Source organism: Phyllostomus discolor, chromosome 3, assembly GCF_004126475.2.
Source record: "Phyllostomus discolor isolate MPI-MPIP mPhyDis1 chromosome 3, mPhyDis1.pri.v3, whole genome shotgun sequence".
Taxonomy (NCBI): domain Eukaryota; kingdom Metazoa; phylum Chordata; class Mammalia; order Chiroptera; family Phyllostomidae; genus Phyllostomus; species Phyllostomus discolor.
In genome coordinates, this window is record NC_040905.2 from 194,800,609 (window position 1) to 194,825,173 (window position 24,565).

General features: G+C 41.1%; 1 protein-coding gene and 1 long non-coding RNA gene across 7 annotated transcripts in view; both read left to right on the forward strand.

Annotated features, from left to right (window-relative positions):
• The window catches only part of PALM2AKAP2 (PALM2 and AKAP2 fusion), a 411,865-nt gene that overhangs the window by 12,409 nt on the left and 374,891 nt on the right, over positions 1 to 24,565 (forward strand). The gene's annotated exons all lie outside the window — the stretch shown is intronic.
• Positions 20,569 to 23,663, forward strand: LOC118499763. Its single transcript, XR_004902296.1, has 2 exons — positions 20,569 to 22,992; positions 23,199 to 23,663. It is a non-coding gene; the product is annotated as an uncharacterized LOC118499763 (long non-coding RNA).

Here is a 24,565-nt window from a genome sequence, read left to right on the forward strand (position 1 = left end):
TCTCTGGATGGGGTGAAACCCAAGTGGGTCCTTCATGTAGTGCCCTGAAAGGCTGGGGAAGCTAGTTGTTTGCCTCACTCTCTCTTTTCCAATGAGGGGGACCCTTTCTGGATGGGGGGTTCTTTCTTGGTTTGGGGCAGTGCCAGCCTAGAGGATGAGGCTGTGCAGGAAGGGGTCATTTCTCTTCCACTGTGTTACAGAGGTATCTTCAACAGACTCCTGAGCTCTCCCAGAGCCGTTTGGTTCATGGAAAGCATCTAATTGTTGATCTTTATGGGGGGACAGAGGCTGGGGTCTCCTACACGCCATCTTGGTGACGTGTCCCTGGAATCTAACAGGAGCTGTATTCCATCTCCATTGCCCATATCTGTCTCCCGTCGTGTCTTAGGCCACGTCCCCAGAGCCTGACTTCCCAGGCGGCACGAAGATGCAGCTTCTACGCTAGCAGCAACAGTTGGGGACCTATCTTGATGCTGTCGAAGTTTAAGGTGATACTGCTTTTGATTCACAGGATAAGAGATCTGTGGGGTGGAAAAGCATAAACCAAGATCAGAAGTAATTTCAATGCCTAAAGCCTGCCCAGTGCTGGCGTGGGGGCTGAGGCTAGCAGCTGATGACGAAAAGTAGCCTACACTCAGTTGATAAGCATATATGTATGTCAGCATTCGGGGAGGGTGAAAAAATTGTCCTTTTCACCATTAAGTGTTTGTTATAGGGTTTGTATAGATGCCCTTTATCAAATTGGGGATGTTCCCTTCTTTTCCTAGTGTGCTGACAGTGGTTTTTGTTTGTTTGTTTTGTTTTGTTTTGTTTTTTAATGAACAGCTATTACATTTGTTAAGTACTTTTTCTAGTTTTCACGTGACAACCATGTAGATTTCCTTGGCTAATATTTATTGAGGTTTTTGCTTTTATAGACATAAAAGATTTTTTTCTTCGTGCGATGCCCTTGTCAGGTTTTGGTGTCAGTGTCATGTTGATGTCAATTATGATGCCAATGAATGAGTCAGGAAAGGTGTCTTCCTCCTCCATTTCCAGGAACAATTTATATAACAGTGGTATTTCTTCTTTAAATGTTTGATAGAATTCACTAGTGAAACTTTCTAGGCTGAGTTTTTCTTGACTGGAAGGTTTTAAATGACAAATTTAATTTCTTAATAGATACAGGGCTACTCAGAGTTTTCATTTCTTTTTGGGCTATTTTCAGTAAGTTGCATTTTCCTTGTTCATATCATCAAAGATGGTAAATTTATTGAGATAGTCTTTCATAATGTTCTCTTATATTTTTAATGTATCTAAGAATCTATAGTAATGCCTTGATATCATTCCTGATATTTGTCATTTGTGTTTTTTTTCTTTTTTACTTGATTAGTTTTTAAAAAGATTTATCAGTTTTGTTAATCATTCCAAAGGACCAACTTTTAGCTATTGAATTTTCTATTGCTTATTTTCCATTTCATAATTTTTTAAAAGATTTTATTTATTTATTTTTAAAGAGGGAAGGGAGGGAGAGGGAAGGAAGGGAGAAAGAGAGAGAGAGAGAGAGAGAGAGAGAGAGAGAGAGAGAGAGAGAGAGAGAGAAACATCAATGTGTGGTTGCTGGGGGCCATGGCCTGTAACCAGGCATGTACCCTGACTGGGAATCAAACCTGCAATGCTTTGGTTCACAGCCCGCGCTCAATCCACTGGGTTACGCCAGCTAGGCCATTTCACAATTTTTATTCCTTTCTTTTATTCTATGTCCTCTGGGGTCATTTTTTCCCAACATTTTAAAATTAAACATTAGGCCATTAAAATATCAATATTTCAAGTTATAAATTTCTTTCTAAGTACTAACTGCTTTCCACATACTTTGATTTGTTGTATTCTTATGTATTTATGTATTTTTTAAAATACTATAGTGATATTTTTATTTTATTTAATTAATTTATTTTTTTTAAGAGAGAGGGGAAAGGAGGGAGAAAGAAAGGAAGAGAAACACCAATGTATGGTCGCCTCTCACATGCCCACAACTGGGGACCTGGCCTGCAACCCAGTCATGTGCCATGACTGGGAATAGAGCGGGCAAGCCTTTGGTTTGCAGGCTGGTGCTCAATCCACTGAGCCATACCAGCCAGGGCATTGTATTTTGTTATCATTTAATTTGAAATATTTTCTAATTTCTCTTGTGAATTTGTTTGACTCATGCTATAACATCTGGTTTCATTTTCCTTCAACCTGCAGAAATTCCTTTAGCATGTTCTTATGTAACACATTTATGCTGGTGATAAATCCTCCTGGTTGATGTTGATGTGAGAATGTCTTTAATTTTATCTTCATTTATGAGGAGTAGTTGCAAAACTACTCCTCATGGGTATAGAATTCTAGGTTGACAGTTTTTTTTTCTTTTAGTACTATAAAGATGTTATTCTATTCGCTTTCATTTTCAACATTTCTTGTGAGAAGTCAGCCATCATTTCTATCATTTGCCTCTATATGTAACATGTCTTTTTTCCTTTGGTTGCCTTTAAGATGTTCTCTTCTTTGTTTTTCAGTAGTTTGACTATAATGTTCCTAGATGTAGTTTTCTTGTACTATTTTCTGCTTGTCATTCTGGAGAATTTGTAGCATAAACATTTTTACAAATATATTCCCCACCCAATGTTTTATTCTTTCCTTTTGGAACTCCAATTATTCCTACAATAGAGTACTTGCTACTATCCTACAAGTCACTGGGACTCTACTCTGCCCATGTTTTTGAACTTTTTAAATGTAAGTAATGTAAAAAATTTACAAATAGTTTTAGATTTATATAAAAATTTCAAAGATAGAGTTGATATATTCTTCTGACCTAGTTTCTTAGGTTGTTCACATCTTATATCACTAGTGTACATTTGTCACAACCAGAGAACCAACATTGGAATATCCTTATTATCAAAAGAAACTGCATACCTGATGCAGATTTCCCGAGGCTGTTTTCCTATTGCCCTTTTTATGTTCCAAAGTCCCATCCAGGACACCGCATTACAGTTAGTCATCATGCTTCCTGAGCCTCCCCGGGTCTGTGGCAGTTTCTCAGACTTCCCATGCTTTTTAATTATCTTGACAGTTGTGAGAAGTATTAGTAGGTATTTTCTAGAATTTTCCTCAATTTGGGTTTGTCAGATGTTTTTCTCATGGCACAGTGGGGTTAGGGCTTTTTGGAAGGAAGAGCTGAGAGAGGAAGTGCGGGCAACATCCCACTGTCTCAGGGGTCCACACTGTCAGCTGGTGATCTATCACTGATGACGCGAACCTCGATCACCTGACCAGGGTAGGGTCTGCCCAGTCCCTCCACTGTGAAGTTACTTTTCCTCCTTTTCTAGTAAGCTGCACCTCCTCAAGGGAGAAAATATAGGAAGTTCTCACTTAGCATTGTTGATGGGTTCTGTGACTTTAAGCAAAACCATATATAATAAAATAATTTTTACCATAGGCTAATCAATATAAACAAGAGTTAAGTTCCTCTGGCATCTCCTCAATGTTATAAGGAGATGACATTGAGTAAAATGACATTTTCCAAAGACCACTGCATTTGGATAATTTATTTAGAATTCTTCTATATGAGAGATTTATCTTTCCAACTTATTTTTCAAAAAATATATATCAGCATGAACTAGTTTCTAGCGGATGGACCTAGAAAGGAACAGGTAAACTTATTGGCGAACTACCTCCTCTGTGGTTCACAGGGCCCAGTTTACAAATTGTGTTGCTATAGGAATCATAGAGGGTTTTAAGATCAGGGTTGACAGAGCCATAGAATTCTTGCCAGAGTAAGGATGGCGTTGGCTCTGCCCTACATTTTAAAATAGATGTCTGTTCTACCTCAAGCCTTGTCACTACAGCATGCAATCATTAATATTCATAGCATTAACAGAGCAACCTAATAGAAGCTGTTTCATTCTAAAAAGGCTTTGTGATGATTTAATAGGTGTTTATTATTTTTCTAATAATACAATTGTATAAAAAGAAATGGATGATAAAACCAAGACAAAAGGAAAATGGGGCCTGGGACTATAAAGCTGAATGAGGTTACTCCAGTAAACACACCGTCTGTTGTTCCGTTCAGTTGCTCCAGGGGGCCTACGAATTTGACCCTCCGCTTGACAGTGCCTAGAACAAGGGGGAACACAATCGGTTACAAGATTCAAAATGTTTAAGCAACAAAAACCAATTATTAAGCAGAAAATGGCTTTTCTTAGTAACAAGGCTTAAGAGAAATTTCTCTCATGCTCTGCATTCCCAGAATAAATGCACAATCAGCTTTCCCAGGGATTTCCTTGCCGTGACCCTCGCTGAGAGTGGATGACAAAACACCTGTGTGTATTGTCTTTTGCAGAAGGAAGTATTAGCAAGGGGCATTTAATGGTAGCAGAGGCTTCAAAGAGTCCGACTACTTTCATAGGTTTTGTTACTTACACTGCAGTAGTTCCTCAAGTAACACCTGTCTCATGGTTCACCCTTAATTTTTGTTCCTCTTAACACCTCTGAAGTAGACATGACCCACAGTTCATATCAGAAAGGATGAAAAAAATGATCTCGGTTCAGTTCCCTTTCTCATTTTTTTAAAAAATCAGGCTTTATACTCAATATATATATAAAAAGCAAATCATTTGGTACTAGGAGCTGATAATGTTGGGTTTCATTTATAATCATTAAGACTCTCAAATGGATGCTGCTCCTTGAGGCACACACTTATCTAGGAGAGATAATCTGTGGGCCTCCCTAGTGTCCAGCAGAGACAAGATAGAGACAGAGGAAATTAAAGTTCTGGGAAGAGGAAATCATTGTTGGTCCACAAGTTGTGGTGCCTTTTGTTTCCCGGCCAGAAGTAAGTCAAAATTTAATTATCGTGCTGATAGTTTGGCTTGATAAGTATAATGGATGCTACTTCATAGGTGACTGGGAATCAATACTTTTTTCACGAGTAATAATGTTTGCTTTGATATATTTTATCCAAATGTGAGGTTCACCACGTAAAGCTTTCTGAGGTGAGAACTCGGAGAAATGCGGTATGGGAAAGGCAGACATGTGTTTGGGGCTTCCATCTGCGTTGGCAGATCTGACTGCAGAAGTCCCTCCTCACCTGGGGCATCAGTTTAGAAATCTCCACGCACCAGAGAGCCCTCCCAGTGTTCCGTCTCTGTTACTGGAGACATGACCTCTAAGTGTCCGGAACCACGCTGGTACTTCTTCCCATGAGTAGTCCAGAGTGCTATTGCCCAGCTGTGGCTATGGAGGCCGTCCTGTGACCAGCATTAACTTCAGTGAAAAGGTTTTCATTTTGTAGCCATATCAGGTGGGAGGGAAGATACTCACCGTGACAGCGGCTTCAAAAGTGAGAAGAGCAAAGATGTTACACCCAGAGACCAGTGCTATGTGTGAACGGGAACAGTCAGTGTGCAGAACCAGATGTGACGTGAAGAGTTTAGATCTGGTTCCTTCGCCAACTGGGTGTTCCCTTCTCTTCTGTTTCATGGCTATAGGCCTTGTGCTCCACCAGGTGGAAGTAAATTATTCCTCTCTTGGGGAAGGAGCCTATGCGTACTCTGAGTCCTTGGCACCAAGTTTTGCCTTTGGAAACTCTGACGTGTATGATCTTTGGAAAGTAGTTGAACTTCTGGGTTTCAGGTGCCACTTGAGTATGATGTAGAGTAATTCCATTTGGCTTTTTCATACCCCACTGGGAGATGCAGAACAAATCCGAAGCACAGCATTCTAAAGCTCTGTCTGGGTGAAAAGGGTGTAGGGATTAAGGAAAAACAAAAACAAACACTCATAGACACAGACAACAGTATGGTGGTTACCAGGGGAAAGGAGGGTGAGGGGGCAGAAGAAGATAAAAGGGGGATAAATGGTGATGGAAGGAGACTTGACTTGGGGGCGGTGAACATGTAATACAGTATACGGATGAGGTACTATAGGATTGCGCACCTGAAACCTGTATTATTAACCAATGTCACGCCAATAAATTCAATAAAAAAGAAAAGTTTCTGACGCTCAAAGGTAATCTGGCTTAACCTAGTCTCAGGTGGGTGGGCTCGGAGGCGGTGAGTGTCCTCCACTATAACTGGGCCCGCATTTTTAAATGCCCCCTCCCCCTCCCTAAGGGTAAAGGAACTTCTTTGGTTGACTGTTCAAGGGTGTCACTACTCTTGGGCAAGGAGCTGCTCTTTGTAAAAAAATATTGTGACTGGATGTGGGAGTTCTGTAATATAGATTGAATCCTCTAAGTATGTTTGACAAGGTGCTTCATTTTACAATCTGTGTGACTTGGTGAAATCACCTTAATCATTCTGAATTGTTCATCTGTAAAATGGAATAATACTCCTATCTCCAGATCCATGCACGAAGAGAGATTCTTTTCAACTCTTAGGTGCTCATATTATTTTATACTTTGTTGACATTATTCTGGGAACTAACCGGTTTTCATCGATGACTCACATTTGTCTGATGGTCCCCCAAGGCTCCCAGGTGCTGCTGGCTACACCTGGGCCTGTTGAGTCAATATCCTCCTGCCTGCAATGCGTATGGTTTGGTTTTGATTGCGATGGTGCAGGTTGTGTTCAAACTCCATTCTCCGTTAAGGAAGCCAAGGCACACACACAGCAAGGCCCAGATTCGCTTGCAGGTGGGTCCACTCTCTGTCATGGGTGATGCCACAAGAGCGGGACAGTCCCGTGGGAACGCACAGACACGTGCTCTCAGCGCTCCGCCGCAGCAGGCAGGCAGCAGGCCCCGTGCGGTCAGGCGCCAAGTGCAGCCCGGCAGCAGACAGACCTTATGTCAGAGAAAGATCTCAGATGTGTGCAGGGAGCAGCTCCTATCAGGGCAGAGATCAAGAGTCTGCAAACTTTTTGTTGTGCCGCGGATCTCTTTGGCAGTTTGGTGCAGCCTATGGATTCCTCAAAAGGATTATATCAAATGTATAGGGTTGCACAATTTAAAAATAATTATACTGAAATACAGTCATTAAATTATTGTAAGGCAGGTGCTTTCTATTCATGCACTAAATGCCAAGCCTAGCAGCAGATCAGATGACCAATTTCAAAGTTGTGGCGAGTGTAACGGCGATTTTGACATATCTGCAACGCTTAACAATATAACGTGGAAATACCTGTGATTTCTTTTGGTGACAACGTTACAGGTATTGCTAACCCTACTGTGGTTTGTTACCTACATTCATAATCAAAGGAAATGGTAAGTTTTTATTAGAGATTAGTAAAAGTAAATATGTAATTTTTTTCTTATACTAGTTCATGAATCCCCCAAATCCTACCCCAAGTTAAGGACCCCCGATTGAGGCAATAATGAAAACAGAAGAAAAGTTAAATATAAGAAAAATCAAAAGCTTTCTTTGTCAATGTACAGTTATATCATGTTAATTACATTTCAAGCCACTGACAGTAAGTGTGCTTTAGCTTAGTGGTTAGCGCAACTTTTTGCATGCGGTCATGCCCAGTGGACACCTGTTAAAGAAACTAACCAAAACATTGCTTTGTGTTCATCCACCTACTTGTCCTTTTTCTCCAGTGGACTCTGAACTCTTTGTGGGCACGTTAGCTTCCCTGTGATACAGGGGCCCAGTAAATGTTTGTTGATTGAAAAAAAATGATACAATACATTACCTGGATGAAGTCAGAACATCTTCAAAATAATGTCTGCTTTGCTTTGTAATATTCTATCAGAAAAGAAAGAGAGAGCTCTTACTGAGTTCTGGAAGAATTCTATTTAATAGGGCCAATTGATTGAGTGTTTACTGTGTGTCAGGGATATAAAGTCATTTAACACTCACAAGAAGCTTGCAGGTTGTACAGTGCCCACACTCAAAAATCTGATTCAGATGTTGTTGAGAATTTATGTGTGGTGAGCTGCGGCTGGCATGACACTGAACGCAGTGGCACATTGGGCATATAAAGATGAAAAGGCCAGGGCTCCCGCCTGCAGACTGACCGTGTTCCAGTAGGATGGAAAGATGTACATATGTCTATCATGAGACACGGTAAACAAAGGCAGACTGACCAGTCAGCATGACAAAAGGCACCGAGGCAGGATGGAGTTTCCACACCCCACCCCCACCCCCCTGGGAATGGTGGATTTTTCAGAGGAGCAAATGTTTGAGGAGAGAAGGCAGGGAAACAGCAGTAGGGAGAAGGCTGGAAAGGTGGGTTGGGATTTGAATTGCAGAGCTAGGTGTTTCAGACTTATTGTATGATAGTAAAAAAACACCACTGCTGCCCTGGCCGGCATGGTTCAGTGGAATGAGTGCCAGCCTGTGACTCAAAGGGTTGCCAGTTCGATTCCCAGTCAGGGCACATGCCTGGGTTGTGGGCCAGGTTTCTACGGTAGGGGCCATGTGAGAGACAACCACACGTTGATGTTTCTCTCCCTCTCTTTCTCTTCCCTCTCTTTAAAAATAAATAAATAAATAAAATCTTTAAAACAAACAAACAAAAAATGCCACTGCTGCCTTCAAATGATGCACCAACGCTATGACTCACTCCAAGGTACTGACAGTTGGTGATGGTGACTTTGTAGGAGCCTTGCAGGCATCGTAATGAATCTTGGGCTTTTCAGATTAAGCTCTATCAGCACTCCCCTCCTCATCCCCGGTGGATGTATTGCCCAAAGACCCGGGTGCCTGGATGGCAGACGGGAGCGGAAGCATCTCGGCAGCATCTGTCCCCACCCCATCCGTGCTCGCCCAAGGCTCCGCTCTGCCGTTAGCCTCTGGTTCAGCATCGTCGTAGTGTTCCCAAATCAAACATTTCAGAGAATTAATAACGTGGTAATTTGATCCAACTTTACTCTCTTAGACTGGCCAAGGCAATTAGGGAGCCATCATCCGTGCCATGCCTCTGTTTATCCTAATGAGAGGCACCCTGATTTATAATGAGGGCTGGCAGTTTAATGTAGCTCAAAACATAATTTGTAAACTCTAATGACCAGAGTGTTCGCTCTCAGAATGGAATAGATGGAACCGGTTCTCAAAACATGTGCTGTTCGGATGCTTCTGGATCATGTTGCTTTGCTCACTCTAGGAAAAATACTGCTTTGTACACAGTTCACTGGATAATGAAACAGTCACATCTTCTACTGAAAAGATGTTTTCATATAATTATCTGTTTAAGTACATTGTTGGCCATTGAATGTGTGGCATCATGGAATATTTGAGTAGAAGGGGCTTAAAAGTGCTCTAGTCCAATTACCTTATTTTGTAAATGAAGACCTTGAGGCCCCGAGAGAGAGAGAGAGAGACAGAGAGAGTGAGAGAGAGAGAGAGAGACAGAGGACAGCCTTGCCTAAGATCCTTGACTCTGCAGTAGTGGCCCTTGGATAGGACCCAAGTCAGCACACTTGGCCCCACAAGAGGCTGCTCCCACATGAGGTTGTTTTTAGGGCACTTGATCCTTTTATTTGTTTGTAGTGCCTTATGGTGCGTGAACTTCTCTGCCCGGTGCCAGGGGCCTTCTGACCATTGACACTGTGTATTTTGCACTAGGTGAAGAAGTCCTGTCATTGGTGAAGCATACTTCTCTTCTCTGGCTTCTTGACTTGATTTCTGATCTTCCTACAACAGGTTGAATGGCAGCCCTCCACAAAAACAAACAAAAAAATACATCCATGTCCTAATGCCCAGAACCTATGAATGTGACCTTATTTGGAAAAAAAGAGTGTCTACAGATGTAATGAGGTTAAGGATCTCAAGATGGGATCTCCTGGATTTGGAAAGGCTGAGGGAGATTGGAGACACAGGGGAGAAAGCCATGTAAAGACAGAGGCAGAGATGGAAGCTACAAGTCCAGGAACAAGAAGCGTGCCAGAGATTGCCAGCAACCACGAGAAACCAGGAGAGAGGCACGGAACAGCTTCTCCCTCAGAACCTCCGAAGAGAACCAAAGTAGATGCTAATAAATATTTATGGATCGAATGAAAGGCAAATAAATGCTTACTTCTAAAAAGTGCATAATGGTCTAATTCATCAGGCTGCCAGGAAATTAGGCACTGCAGGGAAGATAATAAAAGGTTGACACTCTCAAATGAGAGGCAAATTCTGTTGTAGCCTTTGTGATGCCAAACGTATTCTTCTGTAATCATCGGTTATGTGAGTTTAAGGCCTGGGTTGCTATCCTTGCCTCTGAAAGATGCCATCTTTCCTCCACACCTCCCCACCCCCCGTCAGCAGGGGAATCCATCCTCTCCAGAATCACATTCCCATTGGAGGTGATGAGAAAATGAATTCAATGAATTCAGTGGTTGGCTCGGGGTCTCTTAATCTTCTGATCCTCTAGTTTTCATCTGCAAAGTAGATACAGATAGTACCTTCCTCAAAGCCTTGTTGAAGTCATAACATGAGTTATGATGTGTGTGTGATGTGTGTGCTGCATGTCTCTAAGGGAGGGCAATACATACCAATAGCAGACCTATTACTTGCTTGAGTTTTAAACAAATTGAGAGATGAGGCAAAAGAATCAGTTGATGAAAAACAGCAACAACAAAAATCACCTTCTTGACTGTTAGTAAAGGCTGTGATGGAGTCCCTAGCGCGTGAGACTCCCAGTGTGACAGCTATATTTCTGCCTGGGGTGGATTCAGTGTTCTGGCCTCAGGCTGCCCTGGATCCCCCTATAGGGACAGAATGGACAGAGCCTATCTCTGGGGGAGCTGGGCGAGCTGCATGCCCCCAGGGTCTGGCCCCCTTCTCAGAGGAAGAGACAGGATTATGCAGGTCAAGTCCCTGCCACCAAATTCACCGCTCAGCTGAGTGACTCCCTGGGAAAGTGGGAGTAGGAGGAGGGTGTCGTGGAAATAGAGCTTCTTCCACATGGATGGAAGCACCAGGAATGGGGGATGTCTTTCTGTTTTCTTAACCCGGGCAGGGGTGTCAAACTCATTTTCACTGGGGGCCACATCAGCCTCACGGTTGCCTTCAAATGGCTGAATGTGACTTTAGGACTATATAAATGTAACTACTCCTTAACTAGGGGCAAGGAGCTCGGTGCTGGGCCAGATAAAACAAGGTGGAGGGCCGGATCCCGCCCGTGGGCCTTGTGTTTGCCACCTGTGCAGTAAGGCTAAGCCTGTGCTCAGCCACAGAGTGGCCTTCCCCGTGCAGGAGGAGGAACCAGGGCCATCAGGATGGTCCCATTTCATCCTTGTGACACTGTTGTCCCCACCAGCCACTGCTCACCAGCACCTCCCCCTGCCTTGGCTTGTGTCCAAAACAGTATCCTTCATTTAGCTTACAATCTAGAAATATAAACTTTAAAAACATGTAGTATTTTGGCGAAAGATCTTGAAATAAATCAGCTACAGCTAAATTGTATCTTGATAATTGTGAAATTAAGAGAATCTAAGTTTTTTTCTTCTGGATGCTGGCTTAAAATGGAGGTCTGAAGTTTGCTCCTTCTCTCACATATTCCTCCCAAAGCGCATCCGACGTTTGCAATCTCCCATTGGCTTTAAGACTATTCATAATTTTGAAGTGATCTTCTATTTTCCGTTAGGCATTATGGCTTCATACCGAATAATCAGGAATAGCATGCAATGTTCCCAATTTGTAATAGACATACCATGGTAATTGTCCTCATATATTCTTGTAGGGTTTCCCTCCCAATTGAACTGAAAGATAAGGTGAACATGGAGAACACAGAGGTATCAGAGTGAACGTTACCAAATGTAGTTTCTAATTACTACCCAATGTAGGAATTAAATGTTAGTTACATGAATAACTGAATAAATATTTTCTCAATAAATAAACTTACAAATGTGTAAATTAAAAGACTCTCTTCCTGTGTGTGCACCCAACACACACAGTCTGTTTACAAAGTTACAGTCATGTCCTCTGCAGTTGTGAAATAAAACAATATCTTACTTTTATATGTGTTCTGCAACAGCAGTTCTGCCTCATATGTGATATTTCTCCCGAGCTCAGCGTGGGCACACTGGCCGCTTCTCAGAGTGAAGAACGAGTGTGTATGTTTCAGAACAAAAGCTATAAAAATGTCTTTTAAGTGCCTTCACGAGGGGCCTGGAAAATCTTGAAAGAAGTGAGAGAGGCGGGAAGTTGAAGGGGTAGTGGAAGAATTTGCCGTTGGCATAAAATCAGAGGAAGTTAAAACATAACCACAAAATAAAATATACACATGTTCCCCTCCAAAGCAGTTAGTTCGCTGAGATGCATAAATGTTGCATTCCGTTGACTTTCACACACACACACACATGCCCTTTCATTTATTCTGCAGCTAACTGTAATCAGGGCAAAAACTGAGACAGTGAGGGAAACTGAGATTGCATCAGGATTGGATTGAATAGTAAAGTAGAAAAATGCATCCCTGTGTTCTTTGGTTGCCTTTCCCACTGGAATGATCTATCTAGGTTTATTTCACATGGCCTCTTGGACGTTGTGAGATGGACGGAACCTTATTGAGGAAGGATCTAGCCTAATCTCCCACCAGATTTAGAGACCCTCTCCCTCACATCCCAAATTCTGGTCTTCCCATTTCTACTCGAAAGAGGTCTAGAGATGCGGACCTCTGAAGTGTGACACTTGTGTTCTCTGCAGGCGGTGCCAGCCCTTGGCAGCTCTGTGTCTGAGTGGAGCTCCCGGTCCTGCAACACCCACCCTTTGGCTTGCACTCAGCCTCTGGAACTAAGGGGAATAAATTTAATCCCCTGACTCCCCGCCACCACTGCCTTCCACTTCCCAGCCCACACCCCCTGTAAAACTCCTTCAGATGTTGGAAGAAACCTCTCACCTTGCAACACACCTTTTTTTCCCCCCTAACCTATATCCCAATCTCTCCCATCTGATGAAATGGCATTTCCAGGGGAGAATTAATATCTTAGCAATATTGAGTTTTATAATCCTTAAAGATGGTGTGGCTCTCTGTTGACTTTTGTATTCTTTCATTTCTCTCAGTAATACCTTTTGTTTCTTCACTGTGCAGGTTTTACATATATTTGTTAAAATTGATGTCTTAGTATTTTATAGGTTTTAAAAATCAAGATTATAGTTCACATAAAATTACCCCTATATAGTGCATATAATTAGATGGCTTTTAGCATAATCTTTAACTTGACAAAAAATCACCATTTTATAGTTTTAAAATGGTATTTCAAGTTTCAATTCCCAATTGTTTACAAGTAGAGTATATAGCTGCTACTTACATAGGTATACAATTGATTTTTTATTTTGACTTTGTATCTTGAGAGCTTACTAAACTCATTGTTAGTTCTAATAAGGTTGTTTAAATTCTGTCGGATTTCCACATAAACAATCATGACATCTTTTAAAAGACCGTTTTAATTCTCCTTTTCTATCTCTATCCCTTGCTTTTTTCTTTGCATTATTACCAGACTTTCCATAAATTGATCATGGCAGTGGGGAGAGCAGACGCCCTTGCCTTGCTCCCGATCTCAGGAGGAAGCATCTTCCACCACTGGTCCGTCTCACAGACGCCCTTTACTCAGTTGTAGAGCTGCCTTCGACTTTCAGCTTACTGAGAGTTATTTTAATGAATGGATATTGAACTTTGTCAGATGATTTCCCTCTATTAGGATGAGTGCGTGGTTTTCTCTTTAGAATATGGTACTTACATGAGGAATGACATTAATGAACTACACGTGCAAAGTCTTGCCTTTCTGGGGTGTATCCGGCCTGGTCATGATGTGTTACCTTTTCCTGTGTTAGTTTGATTTGCTACACATTTTTGAAAGGAGTTTCGCATCCATGTGTGTGGAGGGGGATTGGCCTGTGGTTTTCTCTTTCTTTATTTATGTAGTTTTTATTTTATTTTTGAATCAAATGTACTGGGGTGACATTGGTTAATAAAATGATGTAGGTTTCAAGTGTGCAAATCTACAGTGCAGTACATCATCTTTCTATGGTGCCGTGTGTTTACCACCCCAGTCTCCCTCTGTCACCATTTGCACCCCACCCCTTTCCCTTCTTCTGCCGCCTCCCCCACGCTGCCCCCTGTGGCCCTGCTGTTGTCTGGGGTATGTGAGAAAGGTGTAGTCTCCTTCGTAGGGCTGTTTTGTTAGCAGGGTGATGTTGACCTCATAAAATGAGCTTGAAGGTGTTGCCCCTTTTTTTCTGCAAGTTTTGTGTAGGATTGGCATTATAGTCCCTTAAATATTTAGTAGAATTTACCCAGAGACGCCATCTGGGCCAGGTATTTTTACTGTGGAAATGTTTTCAATTATGAATTCAAATTATTTCATAGCTACAGGGCTTATACAGGTTATTTATTATTTTCCTGAGTAAGCTTTGATGTTATAGGTCTTTAAAAATTTTTTCCCGTTTTATCTTAACTTGTCAAATTTATTGCCTTAAACTTTTCTTAATATTCCCTCATTATTCTCATGTTTGCAGGACCTCGGAGAAATTTCCTTTCCTTCATTAATAATAGTGGTAGTTAATATCTACTCTTTTTTTCTGATCAGTCTAATAAGTTTTACTGACCTTTTCAAAGAATTATCATTGATTTGCTCTGTTTTTCTGTTTTTTATTTCACAATTTCTGATTTTATCTTTATTATTTCCTTTCTTCTGCTTACTTTAGATATAATTATTTTTTCTACTCCTTTAAGATAGAAGTTTAGAACATTGATTTTAAGCTCATCTTCTCTAAAATTTTGTGCTATAAATTCCCTGTAACCACTGTTTTAGTTACCTCTCACTAATTTTGATATGTTGTTTTCATTAAGTATAAAATATTCTCCAGTTTCCTTTGTGATTACTTTTTTGGCTCATGGGTTACTTAGAAATGTGTTACTTCATTTCCAAACATTTGAGGACTTTTAACTATATTCTTCTGATATACTTAATTTGTAATACTTATACTTGATTTGTAATTTCATTCAATTATGGTCAAATTTCACTCCTTAAATTTATTGAGATGTGTTTTATGGACCAGAATGTTACATCTTGATGAGTGTTTCATGTGCATTTGAGTAGAATATGTATTTTGATCTGTTCAGGGTGTTATCACAAAACACCATAGGCTGGGTGGCTTACGAACAACAGAAATCTATTTCCCACAGTTCTGGGGGTTGGAAGTCCAAGGTCAGGGTGCTGGTGGAGTTGGGTCCTGCTAAAGGCCCTCCTCCATGTTGCAGACTTCCCACTTCTGGCTGTGTCCTCTCGTGGTGGAAGGGGCAGGGGAGCTCTCTCAGGCCTCTTGTATGAAGTCGCTAATCCCATTCATCAGGGCTCTGCCTTCATGACCTAGTCACCTCCCAAAAGACCCGCCACCTAATACCATCACCTTGGTGGTTAGGACTTTCACATATGTATCTGGGCAGGGAGAAGGACACAAACATTCACCTTCTAGCCACTACTGGGTAGTATGTTCTATAAATGTCATTTAGGTCAAGGCCATTGATAGTGTGTTCAGGTATTCTATATCCCTATTGATTTTGTTTAGTTGTTCTATCAACTGGTATAAAGCGAATATTGAAATCACCAATATAACTTGGATTTGTCTACTTTTCCTTCCTTCTTCTATAAGTTTTAGATTCATGTATTTTATAGCTCAATTATTTGGTGTATACACATTTAGCATTGTTATGTTCTTTGTTGAATTTACCCTTTTATCCTCACACCTTTTTTTCTCCTTCATAGTAGTCCTTATTCTAAAGTCTACTTTTTCTGATGTTAATGCAGCCATCCCAGTTTCCTCTAGATTAGTGTTCCCAGATTATGTCTTTTCCATCATTTTAATTTGTGTCTTTATATTTAAACTAGTTTTTTTTTTCCTGGGGGAGGCAAATAGCACAAAACTGGATCTTTTTTTCCTTTTTAAAGTAATGAGAGAACCTCTGCCTTTTAATTAGGGTAGTCAGATGGTTAGTCTTTAACATAATTGTCAGTAAGGTTTGGTGTAAATCTACTATCTTGACATTTGGTTTCTATTTGACCTTTATATTAAAAATTTCTTCCTTGTAGATTTTCAACAAGGGTAGGAGAAGATAGAAACTCTCATATATTTTTGGGTTGGAGGGTGAATTGGAGAATTGGAGAGCGATTTGGCAATATCTACCAGAATGTTAAATGTTCGCAGCTTTCGATCCAGCTCTTCCCCTTCTGGGCACCGATTCCTTCAGTGGTCACCTGTGCAAAGGCCTGTGCCCACGAGGTTACCAGCATTGGTCCTTCTTGAAAAAGTGGAAAGGACAAAATCCGCTGCTTGAGGTGCTCCACCTAGATCCCCCCTTCCTTGCCAGAGGACTCATCTGCAACCACTCTAAGTGCTGGGTGCTAAAGGCTTATCGCTGCGCCCTTCTCCAGAAAGTTGTCCTCACCTGACAAGGACCCCTCTCACTTGGAAATGGCAGGGAGGTTACCGCTGGATGTCTGACATATATGGTGAGACAAAGGCTCAATACCCTTTCCTGGTGCCATGCGGGTCCAGAGCTCCCAACAGGATTAGCTGAGGTTAGACTTGACTAAAACCACATCTTTGCTTAGCTACTGCCCTTACCATGTCGTTTCTTCTTGGCTTCTCTGTAGGCTTCTTTTGCAAGCATGTCTCAGAATATCACTTATGCAAGAGTTCCCATCCTGTGGTCTGCTTCTAGAGAGTTCAATATAAGAGTCCATTAACGGGGGCTAGTTACATAAATTATAGTATTCCATATAATGGAATTCTACCTAGACAGTAAGAAGAGAGAAGCAGTAGCTCTCTATATGCTGATATGGAAAGATCTTCCAAAACAGAGTGCAAAAGCAAGTTGCAGGTAAATGTGTATAATAAATGACCATTTTTGTTGTAATAGCCAACTTATAAATATGTTGGCATGTGCATAGACTATCTCTGTAAGTATAGCCAAGAAACGATAATAATGTTTGCTTGAGGCCAAGGGGAACCCAGCTGGGGTCTGTGAGTTGGGAGGAAAAATCAGAGAGTGCACTTTATCCTATATACTCTCTTCTGGCTTTTTAATGTTGTACCATGTAAATAAATGACCTATTAAGTTATATTATGTCAACAATGTTAAAACAAAAACCATTAATAGTATCAAATATCTTAGGTTTAGTAGAATGTTACTTATTTGTTTTCTCTTGCTCTTAGGACTAGACCATATTTTTAAAAATTAGTATGTCAGTGCTCTAAATGGAAACATAAGTTTTTGAAGTCCCTTGATAGTACTTAAAAATTATCTAATTATCTGTATCTTAAGGATTCTCTCTGCAATTTTGTTAATTTACCTAGTAAACAATTTCCTTATAGGTAATGCCATGGTAACTTCCAACTGGCCCTTCCTAAATGATCACAAATTACCAAGTATCTTCATTCCAATGAATGTGCTTTTTCTGAACTTGAAGTTAATTACCGTTCATTTTACTGCATTAATTATGATAGATTTCCTGACTCTCTCATGCCTGTGGCCACAGAGACATCACACCATTATTAGTTATAGTTGGCCTTAGGTTACAGATTATACATGCATATTTGCTGTGAATAGTACATTATATTAAAGATCAAACAAGCTCCACTTAGGGCTTAAACACAGAAACTAATGACAATGCATAGTTCTCAAACCAGAGACCACACATTGTCTCTGCCTCAAAACAGATAGAATAACAAATAAAAAACATGATAGAAAATATCTTATACCTCCCTCCCTGTCCATCAGAGAGACTAGGTGTACGTATAACAACCAGAAAAAAGCTGGCCTTCACCCTTCAACTTGCATGGGTGCTGCTTTTGCAGGCAGGCAGAGTGCTTCACCCTACCACGTGCCCTCCTCCCCTGTCACCGCTGCCACATCTGTACATCCACTCAGAGATGCACAGGGAAGGTAGGCTGGGGCAGATGCACGTTGGTGGAGGGCAGCCATCTGCACTTCCATTCCTTCAGTAAACAATGAATTCTTATGTGCTCAGCTTTGTGCTAAAGGTCTGAGCAGGCATTGGTGAATATGGTACCTCGCCTCACAGAGTTCAGGTTTACTTGGAGGCCGAACAGTGAGCAAATGAGAATCAGTCAGTAAGCAAAGGCCTTTTTAACGTACAAAAAGAAAAGGGAGAAACAATAGTGTGTGTGCATAAAATTTAACACCATATGAGTGTGTTACGTATATACATGTATTTGTTATTTTAGTACATAAAATTCAAGACTTCTATGCACTGGAAACAGTACAAGCAAAATTGAAAGTCTAAAGATAACAGCTTCAATATGGCATGAATGACAGAAAAATGGTGGGTCACTTAAAAATTAATAAAAGAATATCTGAGATTTTCCTGCCTATGTTTTCCTCTAGGACTTTTATGGTGTCACGGCTTATATTTCAGTCTTTTATTCAACTTGAATTTATTTTTGTGTATGGTGTGAGTTGGTGATCAAGTTTCATTTTTTTGCATGTAGCTGGCCAGATTTCCCAGCACCATTTGTTGAAGAGGCTATTTTTACTCCCTTTTATGCTTCTGCCCCCTTTGTCAAATATTAATTGACCATAGAGACTTGGGTTTATTTCTGGGCTCTCTATTCTGTTTCATTGGTCCATGTGTCTGTTCTTACTCCAGTACCAGGCTGTATCCTACCCTTCGCAACAGCATGGATGGAACTGGAGAACATCATGCTAAGTGAAATAAGCCAGGCAGTGAAAGACAAATACCATATGATCTTACCTTTACGTGGAACTTTATCAACAATACAAACAAGCAAGTAAAATATAACCAGATACATTGAAATTAAGAACAAACTGACAGTGACCAGAGGGGAGGTGGGAGAGAAGAAGGAGGAAGGGATTTTAGGAACAATGATAAAGGACACATGGACAAAACCAAGGGGTGGGGAGGGATCAGGTAAAAAATTAATAAAAGAAAGATAAACAGCTCAGTAGAAAAATGGGGAAAAGGCAGCGACAGACAATTCACAAAGAATGAACACAATCAACGATGAACTATCACTTTCACCCATTAAACTAGCAACGTGTTTTTCGTAGGGCCTCGTGAGGCCAGAAGGAAGTTGAAAAGACTCTCCCACACAGGCGTTAGTGGTGCGAATTGGTACCTCCTTCCCAGTCCCTGTCTGGTGGTCAGTGAGACTGTATTAATCGAAAGCCTGAAACCAGTTTATGCCACTTGAGTTTGTAATGTCACCTTTCAAAACTTGACCTTGAGGGAATAATCAGAGCTATAAATACAGATTTTTGTGCAAGGATGGCTATTGTAGCATTATTTGTAACCATGAAAAATTGCAAACTATCTATTCCAAAATTAGATGTTTAAATTTATTTTTAAAATTATAGGGTAGAATATTATTCCACCATTAAAATTCCTATTTCCAAAGAATAAATATGAGAAAACACCTAAGGCATATTAGCAAGTGAAGGAAGCAGAAAAGCACAGAAAAAACTCAAATGGGTTAGTGACACACACAGACATAAAGGAAAAAGTAAAAACAAATGAGTATTTATTTCTGGGTGATGGAATAAGGTTGATTTTTATTTCCATTTTAGTTTTTCCCCATATTTTCCAATCTCAACTGTGAACAAAGATTATTTTTATAATACAGTAAATGATTATACCCAATGAGAAGGAAGAGCTATGAATATTCACTCTGCACCAATCCTGGTACTTATCAGCAAATGTGCTTGAAATGACTGTTTGAGCCCCTTAAAGGTTCCTGATGTCCTGCTGAATACAGCTGACTCAGAGCCTCTCAAAATTCTCTTGGTTCACACTTAACACCTTCAGTGTCTCATTGGAAAGTTTGGGCTATTTCTAAGAACTTACTCTAAGAGTTCTCATCTTCCTCAAATGTGTATTTCATTTTTTTTTTTTTTTTTTGCTGGATGTTGCTATCACACCTGTTTTTTTTTGTTTTGTTTTGTTTTTTTTTTAAGGTACGGGGGAAAGAAAATCCGGGAAGGCAGACGTATCATTTTCCTATTTTCTTTGTGTCTACCACCTCCCCTTCCCACATCTCATTTTCGGTCTGTGCAATTTAACACCAGATAAAGTTAGTCTTCCATTGGAAAATCAAAACAAGAACATTGCTGGCAAAAAATGTATTAAGTCAACAATGATCGGAATTGTAACATACAGAGTCTGGGATATCACATAGGGTAGACATGGGAATTCAGGCTGAAATACAACTTCCTATAGCTGGTAAAGAGGGAATGCTTATAAGATAATTTTGCATTAAGTATTCAATTTTATGAACTAATATAAGATGTGGATATAGGAATTAGACTTGGAGATAGCAGAACAATCTACAACATTTTATGGCTATAAAATAAATCCTTGGGCATGATAATGAAACTTTTAAAAATTCATTAACAAATTTATTTCATTGAATTCAGAAAGTCAAATGTAGTCCTGGCTGGTATGGCTCAGTGGATTGAGTGCCAGCCTGTGAGCCAAAGGGTTGGTGGTTTGATTCCGAGTCAGGGCAGATGCCTGGGGCCAGGTCCCCCGGTTGGGGGTGTGCGAGAGGCAACACATTGATATTTCTTTCCCTCTCTTTCTCCCTCCTTTCCCCTCTGTCTAAAAATAAAATAAAATCTTTTTTTTTTTAAAGAAAGTCAAATGTACATATATTTGTAACTGTTAGCTCGCTTTTGCAACGTGGCGGTATTCCCAGTAAAAATTTTACTCAGCATTATATAACTTACAATAATATTTTTAAGGTTTTACCAGACCGGAGCAGTTTCAGTTTGCTATGTGCCTGTGTTGTGACTAAGGAGAAAAAACATTTCTTACTACGTTTTCAGTATAGAAGGCCATAGAATAGTCTCATTCATTCAAAACATTTGTATTGCATACTCACTATGTTTCAAGCAGTGTTTTTCTGATATTTCCATTGTGTCCTGAAAAATGTATCTTGTAAAATGGCATTTTGTAATGGCAAACTTTTTAGAACAGTGAACATGTATGAACTTTTTTCAAAACATCATCTTTGCTGTATGTCAAAAAAAGCAGGAATTAGACAAACCCTCTGGTGAATTTTATGACTGAGAATTGCTGGGAATGATTTGCTTATTTATTCATACATGAAATAAAACATTATCTAAAAGAAAGGAAGATGGCGTTGGTGTGAAACGCTGGTGTGTGGTTATGTTTTGTGGAATAGGAAACTTAGATATATACATTTAACATCATATATGTTACAGGCTGGTAGACAGTGAAGATCTTTCACAGAGTTACAGAGTAAAAATATTCTTTACCCGGGTGATAGCTGGAGGATATTTTAACTAATTCACGTATGGAGGACACTAATTTGACTGCTCAATCCTTGGATATCAGGAAATTCATATCTCTTTATTTCCTAATGTTACATTCACCTGCCTTGAGGCACCACACTCGTGTGTCGGGGGGAATTCAATCCCACCTGTTTTGTGGGCACTCTTCACACCCCCTGACTGAGGGGCATACAAAAATTCAGGGATCTCATGTGGTCCAGACCATAGGGAAGGGCCTGCTTGTCTTCGGTCCACCCTGGCCACTTCTGAAAAGCTCCTCGTCTGGCGCTTGTGTCTTGGACCTCACTGGGTGGAGTGTCGCCAGCCCTGGGTCGGGAGTGAGGGGACAGCTCCGTGAGAACAGGTAGGTTCTGCTCTCAGGCACTGGGAGCCTGAGGTGGAGCTGAGGGCAGAAGAAGCCAATGCTCTTAGGGCAAGAGCACGGAGAACAGATGCTCTTCCCGGAGAGGAGCCTTCGGGAGGGAGTCGCCAGGCGGCCAGGGGAGCTGGTGCTCAGATGTGGCAGGTTCCAGACCATGACTGTGAAGCCCTCAGATGCTTATTCCAAATCTTCCCACTTTTTAGCCCACAAAGCTACAGCCAAACCAGCCCCTGGCCCTGAATGACTTCTCTATAAACGCTGCTGTGTAAGTGCCTGAAATTCGATGTGCCATGACTGAATTCACTCACATAAATATGTCAGTTATAGAAATGGTCCAATCAATTCGGGAAGAGTAGCAACATGTGGTTTTTGGTACCTCACTGCAGGGAGAAAAACTTTCAGAGGAAGGATATTGCAGATTGAAGATTCTAATAGAAAATGTCTCTGCCCTCGCAACATTGAAATGCACGGACACGCCATAATTCATCTTTGGAGAAACCAGCGAAGGCGTAGGGAGCTTATTGGGGATCCAGTATGTAACCCTGGTCACTGTTCCATCATTCGGGCCTTTTACTCATGGGTCTCCTTTCACACTTGTAACAATCTCCAACCTACCTCTGCCACCATCTTCCTTCCTCATTCTTGCTTCTCCGACCCAAAGGATCTGAGACAACCCAAAACTACAAAGACCTGGTTCTCCATGAGGTGCCATTCGGCTCACCTTGGCTGTCACCAGTACTTGGCAGGTCTTCCCTCCACTTGTCCTTGGCAGGTCTCCACAAGGGCTGTCCCACACAGTTCTCTCTCCTCGCCTCCCCCGCCCCCAGTCCTACCCGCTGAGAGTCAAGGCAGTAAAATGTGTGAGCACATGGGTGTGGACATGAGCAGTTGAGCACTCACCAGCTGTAGGACCTTTGCCAATTTCTTAACTGCATCTGGAGAATGAAGATGATAATACATAAAACGTAACCTCCAACATTTGTGAGCCTACAGGATAATATCTGGAAAGTCCCTAGTGTGTGAGGGCAGGGTTTTATGAATGTCATCTGTGATAGTGGGTAACCTCCCTTAAAAAGAAGGAACAACCTCATTCCTCCTTTATTTGGAAAACGAAGTGCCCTCTGAATGTTGTCCTTAATATACTTGGTATTAATTTCCACGTATCACTTTGTTTCCACCTAATCGCCTTTTCCTTGATGTACCTGCAAACCTGTGTTCTTGTCGTTGTTTATCCCTGAGGTTCCTTGTCCCCACAATTATCCCGCCTTCTCTGCCATCTTCCTTGGCCTGAGGCAAACTCTGAGACTCTTGAGCACAGTTTCGGAAGTGCTATCCTCTCGGGTTTCCTTGTATCACCCACTACCCTGTGCTGTGTTCTCCACTTTTTTCTGTGTTGTAGTCTATAGTTCACTTCTTTTTTTTTAAGATTTTATTTATTTATTTTTAGAGAGGGAAGGGAGGGAGAAAGAGAGAGAGGGAGAAACATCAATGTGTAGTTGCTGGGGGCCGTGGTCTGCAACCTAGGCATGTGCCCTGACTGGGAATCGAACCTGTGATGCTGTGGTTCACAGCCCATGCTCAATCCACTGACCTACACCAGCCAGGGCTATGGTTCACTTCTTACTATTCACTCTGAGAGTTTCCACAGGATATTGAGTCACAGAGTGTTGCTAACATTTTGAGAAGAGCTAATAACAGTTGGAGCCAGATACTTCTCCATGACTTACCAGGAGGAGGCAGAACTGCCCAGGTAACCAAGGTGCTGTTTGTCCTTTTCCAAATATAACATCGCGGTTAGGAGCACACATTTTTGGAGCCAGACTACCTGGGTTTGAGTTGGGTTAAATAAATCAATTATTAAGAATGATGGTGGTATCTTTATAATTCACATAAGGATTCAACCAAGAATCCTGTTTGATGCAGTCAGCAAGGCAGGACGATTTTTGTCCTAAAGGGGTTTCTTGGATCCATCCTTCTAATCCCGTCGGTATTTCTTTATTCAGCGACTCCTTTGTGCCACCCATTGTCTCATTTGTGCCTCATAATAAGTTAGTGATACAGAAGCTATTGGTCTCCTTTGCACAAATAAGGAAACAAGCTTGTTGGAACGAACACCTTATAGGTTCAAACCCCGGCTAAGCCCAGTGTCCTTTCCTTTACACCTTCTTCACCCATTCTCCATGGTCACTGCGGCCACACCTCACCCATCATCCAATGAATGAAAGGCCCCACTCCTCTCCCTTCCTCTATTCTCTTCTTCCTTTAAATCATTGTTGGCAGCCTTGGCTGGCATAGCTCAGTGGATTGAGCGCAGGCTGCAAACCAAAATGTCGCAGGTTCAATTCCCAGTCAGGGCACATGCCTGGGTTGCAGGCCACGGCCCCCAGCAACCGCACATTGATGTTTCTCTCTCTCTCTCTTTCTCCCTCCCTTCCCTCTCTAAAAATAAATAAATAAAATCTTTAAAAAAATTTTGTCTTAATTTTAAAAAAATCATTGTTGGCATCATTGCCAGAGTTCTTCAAAAAAGTATTGTTGATTCCTTTGTATAAGAGTCTGTACTGACTCCCTCTTGTCTAGATGATCGGACCTCAGAAAGGCAATTACTGCTGACATCTGACACCTCCTTCCTCTCTGGCTGCAGTTCTCACTACTTCTACACAAGCCCACCACATACCACAAGGGCCAGCACTGATTTCTCTGAGTCTGGCTCAACTTACCACAGACAGTGGGGCCCTCTATAAATCTTAATCTGAAGACAGACTAAAGACAAAACATTGAGTTCACTTCTCCATCATGGACCCAAATTCTATGGAAAGGATGATTTGGGAGACAAAATAAGCATCCCGTATCATATGACAAAGTCTATTGGAATGGGATATTCTTGGCAGGAAATCATTTTGGAGTGGAAAATGTTTGCTAAATATAAACACTGAAAAGTCATGTATCATCAAGATTTTATTATTAGATT